At 37.1% G+C, this 9076-nt stretch overlaps 1 protein-coding gene across 1 annotated transcript in view; it reads right to left on the reverse strand.

Annotated features, from left to right (window-relative positions):
- ngfa (nerve growth factor a (beta polypeptide)) overlaps window positions 1–8716 on the reverse strand; it is a 33725-nt gene extending 25009 nt beyond the window's left edge. The window contains exon 1 of the mRNA XM_028452329.1: window positions 8559–8716. The gene's annotated coding sequence lies outside the window, so the exon portion shown is untranslated. The remainder of the gene's footprint in view (window positions 1–8558) is intronic.
- Between the last annotated feature and the right edge of the window lie 360 nt (window positions 8717–9076).

The raw sequence follows: 9076 nt of genomic DNA on the forward strand, positions 1-9076 counted from the left end.
CAAGACAAGCAGCAGTTCCACATCCAATTAGAATGAAAAGGGAAAAAAAGGTGAAAGTGAGACGTCACTGACACCACATTAAACCAAACATGTAAAAAAAAAAAAAAGGTTGTGGTGAAACACTTTAAATCAGCTGACATGCACTGAGTCAACAGATTAAGATGACAACATTGTTGTTGTAGGTCTCAGAATGTGCCCAGGTAATTTTGATGATTTATCAGCAACTGTGTTTGGACTGTGTGCACATGCCTGAAACGATACGAGACATAGCTGAAAATCATAGAGGCATTTAATGTGGAATGAAGAGGCATGTCTGCACACCAAAGTGTCTTCTTTAAAAGCTATGTACAGTGCACACACACCCATATATATATTTATATATATGTAAGAAGAAAAATGTACCAACACAGGAATTTGTACCTTTTAGATAAGGCACCTGCCAAAATCAGATTAGTCTGATATTACCGCTGACTTGCATTCAGAGGAATAAATCAGAGAGTGCAGAGGCGTGACACTATCTGAACATCATCATAAATACGTATCATCCTTAAATCGTTAGATTTCTACGACTGCGTATTTGGGCCACATTTTAATTGAAATAAATCTGAGCACTACAAGATTAGTCATTTTTTTGGAGAACAGTAATAATTTCCATGGGAATAAAGCCATATCTTTAAAAACACTTGGTATAGCGCACAGAATTCCCTGTTGAAGTGAACACAGCTAACACCGATAGCCCTTAAATCTTATGTTAAGTTGAGCTTTTGTTTATTCATATAAGGTTTTTCAGGAAATTTTGTCTCCTGACATGTTTCGACTGTCAACTGCCAGTCTTCATCAGTGGAGTTCTGCTGATTGCCTTTGAAGTTTCACTTCAAAGGCAATCAGCAGAACTCCAAAGGAATCTTGTCTGAATAAACAAAATCTCAACTTAACAAACTATCTTAAAAAAAGACAAAATGAATCTCGCTGGAAGTAGCCCTTAAATCAACCACTTCCAGCCAGTTCTTCCTCCAAAAAAGAGGCTATTTGCTCCAAATCTGTCTGATTCTTTGGTTGGAACAAATGCAAACATCTGCAAAGTGATGAAGATAGGCCAAAAGGCTGAGTGTTTTGTCACGTGTGAAACCTAAAGAATAAGTATAATCTCACTAAATGTTCCACATTCTCCATCACTCTCATAAAATTTCAACTTTATTCTCGACATATTACTACTTTAATCTTGCAGTGCCCAGATTTTTATTTTGTTTTTATATGTGGCCCTAATACGCCTTGTAGATAGGTTTTCACGATGAACCTTGCTCCTGTGTGACCAGTCCCATCTAAATCCTTTAAACTGGGAACGTCAAACACCATCTATCCAATCTTTCAAAGGAACTTTTTCTCCCAGTCATGACAGAAATTGTTTGCAAAGAAAATGCCAACATTAATTACAGCAGAAATGTGACATCAGGTTTTTTTACCTTGCGATGCCCTCTCTGCCTTTGTATCTTAGAATTCAGGATTCTGACCTGCTGTGACTGTGAGGTCGTTGTTTTTAACCCTCAGGCTGAACTCTGACCTTTTACCTTTCTCACTTACTCCAGGCCGACCTGTCAGCTGTTTCACCTTACACCACATGTTCTTACCCCATGCTGTGCATAGTATAAGCTTTGCCCAATGGAAAACCACATCATGACTTTAATATTTCTAATCTTTAAACTCCAGGTACTGTATATTTTTGTTGTTGAAAACATAAGCTTTGCCATACATTGCCTTCTTTTTATCTCTAATGTACATTTAATGTTTCACCATTTTCATGTAAAGATAAAACTAGAAAGCTATAGCAAATATGCATGTCTAAACAGTGAGCTGCATGATTTGTAATATTATAGACAATATGTGCCGTATTAATACTACATGATATTTTAAGGTTTATTCCAGGCCATGTACCATGTGAATGTGAAGAATGGCAATGCAAAAATATTAGGCTACAGCTGGAATCACAAACTTGTGGGATGTGATTTTGGGTTTGGTCTGCTTTGTCTGTGTCACACTTGAAAGTAATTATCTTAAGAGGTAAGGAAAAGTCATGAGAATGAGGAAGCATTAAAGTTTAGCTTTTGTTAGAATGTATTAAAGCAGTTTAAAGTGTGTGGGTGTCATTGTCGTCTGTGGATTTAAGGTGACGTCATTACCTAAGAGCAGGTCAGGTACTTTTGATATCTCATCTCACACTAAAGGAACAACAATAAGGAGCAGGCAAATTTGGTTGGATGTGACGTATAGCCGAGATGTATCTGGGGCATTGTTTTACAACTGACCTAATTTTCTGCCTTTGAAATCCTTATTTATTCAGTTTTTTCTTCACATTCAACAAATGGACGTGTTGGACATTTGTTTGACGTGTCTGGAGATGTCTTTGTCACTATTAGGCCACTAAAAAATTGATTGGGCGATATATCGCGATATTACGTCGCACGATTCTCGGATCAATTCAAAATGCATCCATATCAATTTTTTTTTTTATTTTTAATTAATTTTTTTTTTTTACCTTTATTTAACCAGGAAAGTCTTTTCCACTGCAGAAGACATTGTAACTGCACAAAGAAGTGCACTGAAACCTGGGCATGTTGACCAGGATGTGTTTTTCAATAAAATCTAAAAAGAAAGTACTAACTTTCTCCATTTATTTGTTGTTCTAGGCATATACCTCAGTTAAGTTGCACTAAAGTCAAAGTTGGTTTAAAAGTCAAAGGCAGATTGTGTGTTATTGTTTTATTTTCAGTTGTTGGCACATGGCAGGTTAAAGCCAATGTTTTGAGTGTAAAATATGCCAATAAAATATATTTCATACATTATGTGCTCATGAAGGTGTACACAATTACAGATTAGTTGGTTCTTAAGTCATATATGAAAAAAAACCAAAACGCAATAATCGCCTTATACTTTAATATCGGGATATATCGTATCATATCGGGACATGAATCGTATCGCCAGATGCCAGGCAATTCACACCCCTAGCCACTATTGCTGTGAATCACCTGCCTTGTTTTCATACTGGACCAGGGGCACGTCGCTCTCCTAGACAGAAGCGAGTGGACAACCTGACGGAGTAGAATGAGAGAAAATCCTAGTGATTCTGAGGAGGAAAATTGGCTGGAGACTTGCTTAATGGCAGATCCAAAACGACATTGTTCGTCAAATTCCAGCCCGTGAAATAAGTAGATGGCAACAATCGTTTCATTTATTACTTGTGGTTGCTTCACAAAAAGTTATGGCCATTTTTACCCATCTAAATATCTACTTTTATACATCATTTTTAATAGAACTTGCATTTAAAGTTCAATACAGGTACACTTTTTTTTTTTTTTTCAATAAAAGTTACATTATCGAGTCACTTAAATGAGGTCATGGGTTTTTCCAGTCCTATCCTTTTTGGTGCGAATGACTGTTGGGGTGTTATTGATTTTCCTTGGAACGCATTAAAGGTTAAATTTGTTACTAATGTTTCATTCTAAAATAATTTGATTTCTAAACATAAACCTACATTTTATAGAAACAGCAGTTGTTTTTAAAATATACACATATGTATTTTGATATTTAATAATATGTTACTTTAAATATTAACTTTGAGCAGTCCTAGCAAGTGCACCCTAATGATTACATCACGTAAATAATGGGAAAGAGTTATTTCTAATTCAAAGTTTCCCTCTTAAAAAAAAAAAAAACTATATATATATACCATGACCAAGGAGATACTGAATTTAAAATAACTAATGGTAAAATAACGAGAACAATAATAATTTCCAAGGACACAGATAAGTTTGTAAAAAATAGGCAGAGACAGTGTTTTCAAACGATGGAATTCAAATTTATTAAGACCAGGAGTAAGCATAAAAGATAAAAAAAGAATATTTATTTCTATAACTAAAATTTAGGTTTCACTCAATGGTCTATATTAAAAGTACACATTCAATTAAGACATTACAGCCCCTGAGCCAGGACCAAACAGAATTGAAAAAAATAAAAACAAGATTAACACAACTAAGCAAGGATGGCTGGAGAGGAAGTAGCCCCACCCCAAACAAACCAAAAAGTGTTCTAAACAAACTCTAAACAAAACAGTAGCAGGCTAAAATCTGGAATTAAAAGGTTAACAGATGTTAAAACCCAAATACACAAAAATAAACTAAATATTAAAATACCTGTCCTACCTTAAACTGCTCAAAACAATGGGGGAAATAGCTGCCACCAGAATCCTAAAACAGCTCTAAAACCAGAAGGATGTGTTAAACAGCAGGTTAAAATGCTAAAAAGAAACCGAGGGAGCGATTAAAAACACACCTGTCACCAGCCAGCAGCAGTCGAGACTGATCACCCGACATGGATGACCTTTATTCAGGACACTTCCTCTACTAGGCAGGAAGTGGCCTTAACTTCTTAATTAAGAAAAGGGAGCCCCCTACTAACCGCTACACACACACATATATATATATATATATATATATATATATATATATATATATATATATATATATATATATATATATATATATATATATTGGGGGCTTGGAACCCAACTGTGAGTCACAGACCTGATTTTAGTGGTTGTGGTGGGGCTTTTTCATGGTGAAAAAAAGTGATTAAGATCTTGTACTTTTTAATGTAGCAAAATATTGATAATTTATACCTATAAAAGTAGGTGCTGATGCAGTAATGTGCTAGTTATTTAGTTTTTACTGATAGTGTGCAGTGTCTACGTTTTAATCACACATTTAAAAAATATGTTGAAGACTTTTCTCTCGCTTTTTTGTGCTTATGAAATTTTTTACCTCAATTTTCACTTCACAAATTAAATTACTGGAGAAAATACGTAATTGACAATTTAAACATTTCCCCAGATTTGAGTCATGGCTTGCTTTAAGAGCTTTTTGGTGAGTGCATGCATGGTCCTGATGCCAGACCAGTTAAGAACCAGTGCTCATTAGGCGATGTTAAGTTTGACAAAAGGCCTGAGGATAAAAAACACAAATCCAGGTGTGTTATCACAGCCTTCTTCTGACCAGGTGTCCTGTAGGACATTGTGCAGTCTCGACAGCCTACATCAATATCACACCTACATGTGGTTAGAGGGCAGCTCCTCTTCCAGGTCATAATGTAAGTGAAAGTTATTTTACAAATTGTAACGCAGGATAAGATATTAATGAACATGTTGACACAAAAAAAAGCCATAATGGGGTAAACTACTGTTTATATCAGATTAGTTAAGTTTACTATATCTGGAAATTAATAAACTTCTAGGACATAAACAGACAAAATCAGAATTTTTTGAGATAAAATAGGAACCAAATATAAAAAGCAATGGGACTTTATTATCATATGAGTATCACAAAGCACATCAACATCACACTAGCTGGGTGTCCATTACAAATTTTTGCAAAATAAAAGCGATATTTCTAAATGTCGACAAAGTAAAATTGTGGTTTGAAAGTGTTTCCATTGAAGGTTGTTTTGGGCAGGAACCTCGTAACTCACGTGAAATCTCATCCCGCGAGACTTCGACACCGGAAGACGGACGCTCAGAACCTCCTTATATTTTTTTTTTTTCTCTTGTCTGCACATGCTGTCAAAGGTCAACACTACAAGAAGTGCAATCATTATGACACAGCAATGTATGTTTTGTTATTGCAATAAAATAAATTGATTTATTTTATGGCTTAATTGTGACCATCACCAGCCCTCCCTAAGGAAGGGTAAGAAATCTTTTATTATAGGGAGGATATAAAAAGGGAGAGGAGTGTTACACCTAAGTGGAGAGGGAGGGGGAGGGGAAAGGGAGCAGGGAGGAGACACTCAAGGTAGGAAATAGAAAGGGTGGAGAAGAATAGATTGTTTTACAGTGAGGGTGAGATGTGAAGTTGTAGAATATATTGTGCTTATTATATTGTGTAATCGAGCCAGTATAGTGACAAGTGTGAAGCCTAGCTGTAATGGTGGTGGCTGTGGACAGGGGGAATGAGTAAAAAACTCTGCATTCCTTTGTTGTTTCACATCTAATGTAGCAGTAATAATTTTTTTAAGTATAATGCTAAGAAATGTCCTGGTCTCCTCCTCTGTTTACTTCGCAATATTTTCTCGGAGAGAAGTGGTCTTGTGACCAAAGTAGTCACCTTCTGTGACGTGTATTTGCGAAAAAAGTGTTTCCATCGCGCTTTTGCGACACGTTTTCTTTATTTAAGTAGGGACAGTACATATTAATGAACATTCAAAAAGATGTAAATATGCCAGATTATAGCCAACGGCTAATTTCCATCTGTTGTCCCTAGACAGGCTGATGTAATATAATGTCACACTTAACAATGAGACATGGCGAGACACAAAACAATATACAAAAGGATTACATACAGGACAAAGAACATAGGGATCAAAAAATATCAAAACGTCTGAAAAACCTCCTCATGAAAGCGGAAAAGCTTATATTTGAGTATTTTTCTGAAATTCCGATGTTTTCATCATCAGTTTTTATTGCGCTGTTGAGATTTTGCGCATTTCCAAGGGTAGCGGAAACACAGCTACTGGTAGTAGTATTCACCCATTCACGTAGACACTTAACACACCATAGTGACAGACCCGACATGCAAGGCGCGAGCTGTCATTTGAGTGCGTAATGACCCTTTGACACGTGGTCAGAGATGGTTGGAAATCAAACTACAAAACAGACAGACTGAAATTCCTTAAAGGTCAATTGTGCCGTGGCAACATCTGTGGATTTTAAAGATCACTTCAACCTGATTGTTTTAGTCTTTCCGTGTCTCTCTTTTCATCCTCTCTCTCACACACACACACACACACACGCACACAAACACACACACAAATACACCAGTGATAACATAGGGAAAGCTGTAACTCGGCTTCAAAGGGAAACCTGAGAGGGTCATGAATAATCACAGACATCTTTGTCTGCAGGGGGAAACAGCACTGCCCATCTGCCCTCCATACACATTTGGACACTAGTTCAAACGGGTTAAGCTGTTTTTAGCATTAGCTCCACGTTGGAACAGTAGCCTATGCTAGTTAAGATTCTTCTCTCATTACATCAAACCGAGTCACAGAAATCACCAAAATTAAAAAAAAAAATATATATTTTAATGGGTTCAAATAAATACTTCATACTTCAAATAAAAATGTAACTTTCCAGAAGATGCTCCTAATTCCACTGCCTTAGTCTCTCAAATAAATTGATATAAATATGTAAAACCAAGTGACGTGTTTCCCTAAGCCAACCCATGCTTAATGGAGATAAAAGGTTGCCATGATATGCAGACTGATAAAAGCACATGTAGTTGTCACTCAGTTGGACCTTGGGGAAAATGTGCTCTGAATTATCCAGCTGTAACCGAAGAGATAAGACCCTGGATCTGTTTAAGTGTAAAGTTAGATATACAGCCTGCTTTGTGCAGCTTTTCTCTGACAAAGAATTGACGAAAACACAGCCAGCTGGCCCTCTGGCACGCATCAGCAGCAAATCTAGATCTAATAAACAGTTTGAAGACCAGAACGAAAACTTAGCTCACCCACCTGACATCCAAATGTTAGTGCTAATTCTAACGCAAAAAATCAGTATTGGAACCAAACCAAATAGTTGAATAGTTAAATATTATAGTACTCTTCCAATGACAGCAGGTTTTTATTATTATTATTTTTTGTTTGTTTTATTTTATTTTATTACATTTTCTTTAGCATTAAGGAAGGTTACATTCGAGCGATTGGGCCAAAAAAAGCAACAATAGACCTCTATGGTACTTTTTAAACCATTGCTGCTTGGTGTTTATTTGTGTGCGTAAATGTTGCTTCACAGTGACATTCCTCTCCTGTCAAAGCCCCGTGAGGAATTCCCTTGTGGGACTGGCAGGCATCAGGTCTGTGTTTGGTACACATGTTTGCTTAACCCTCCACACAGCTATTCACTAACACACACATAGATAGAAGTGAAGATGATCACCGAAACACCCAGATGAGCACATGGCTCTGCCCCCCACCTGAGGAGAACCTCAGAAGAAGACTTCACTTTTTTACATAGGAGCTCATCAGAAATCTACAAGTCTTTTGAGGGTTGTGTAACACGAGTGAGGGGAGCTGAGAAGGTAACCTGATGTCCCAGGGGTTGTCTGAAGTTTGGAGAACCCACTTTTTTCCCCCTCTCTAATCTTAACCTTTACAACCTCCTTTTTCACACCCTCCTTTACCAATGCACATGCAATAGGAACTACTCTACACGACTGACTTTTACAGCAAAAAAAAAAAAAAAACCACATGAACCAAACAATAACAACCTTACCTTATTAACCCTTCAACACGAACTCCTGCGTGTTACCACAACCAGATGGAATTTTCTACACTGGATCTGACTAACTGTAGCTGGGCTCAATCCAGATTCTCCAGTTCAACTTGAAATAGGTGTGAATCATCTTACCTGACATACATTTTCATTAAACTATAATAACCCATCTTTAAACACCACACACACCCCACTCAATTGCAATAATGGGAGCTTTTGAAGACCAAGCTGAACTTACCACTGCTCCTTCTTCTCAGGTCTCCCCCAGTGAAACCTCCACAGAATATCTGCTATATTCCACCTCACTCTCTCCACATCAGGGGTTGCTATCCCAAGCTCCAAATCCCACTCTTGCTTATGAGGTCCAGGGCCATCCACTTCTGTCTGCCTCCCTCCCACTCTCTTTGGGAAATGGATTGTTCTAAAAGTTTAGTCAGAGGAGTCCCAAAGTGGCTCCCTCCCTCCTGTGGTTCAGAACAGGTCCTAGTGCCTACCCTTTCCCCAAGCTTCAGTTGAAAAAAAAAAAAAACAGACAGAAAATACAACACTTAATGTTACACCTGAGTGCAATTATTTTAGATGAAAAAGACAACCCTGTATTTGTTGATTTATGAGTGTATAAACAATGATTACTGCCTAGCTGTACACTAACTGTGATGTTGGGCTTTGACCCCTATACTTTAAATGCTTTCGAAGATCTTCACAGAATAAAGTGCCATTAGTTAAAGCTTCAATCGTTTCAAGTGTGTTCATTTC

Source organism: Gouania willdenowi, chromosome 7 (genome assembly GCF_900634775.1).
Source record: "Gouania willdenowi chromosome 7, fGouWil2.1, whole genome shotgun sequence".
In the NCBI taxonomy this organism is placed as follows: Eukaryota; Metazoa; Chordata; class Actinopteri; order Blenniiformes; family Gobiesocidae; genus Gouania; species Gouania willdenowi.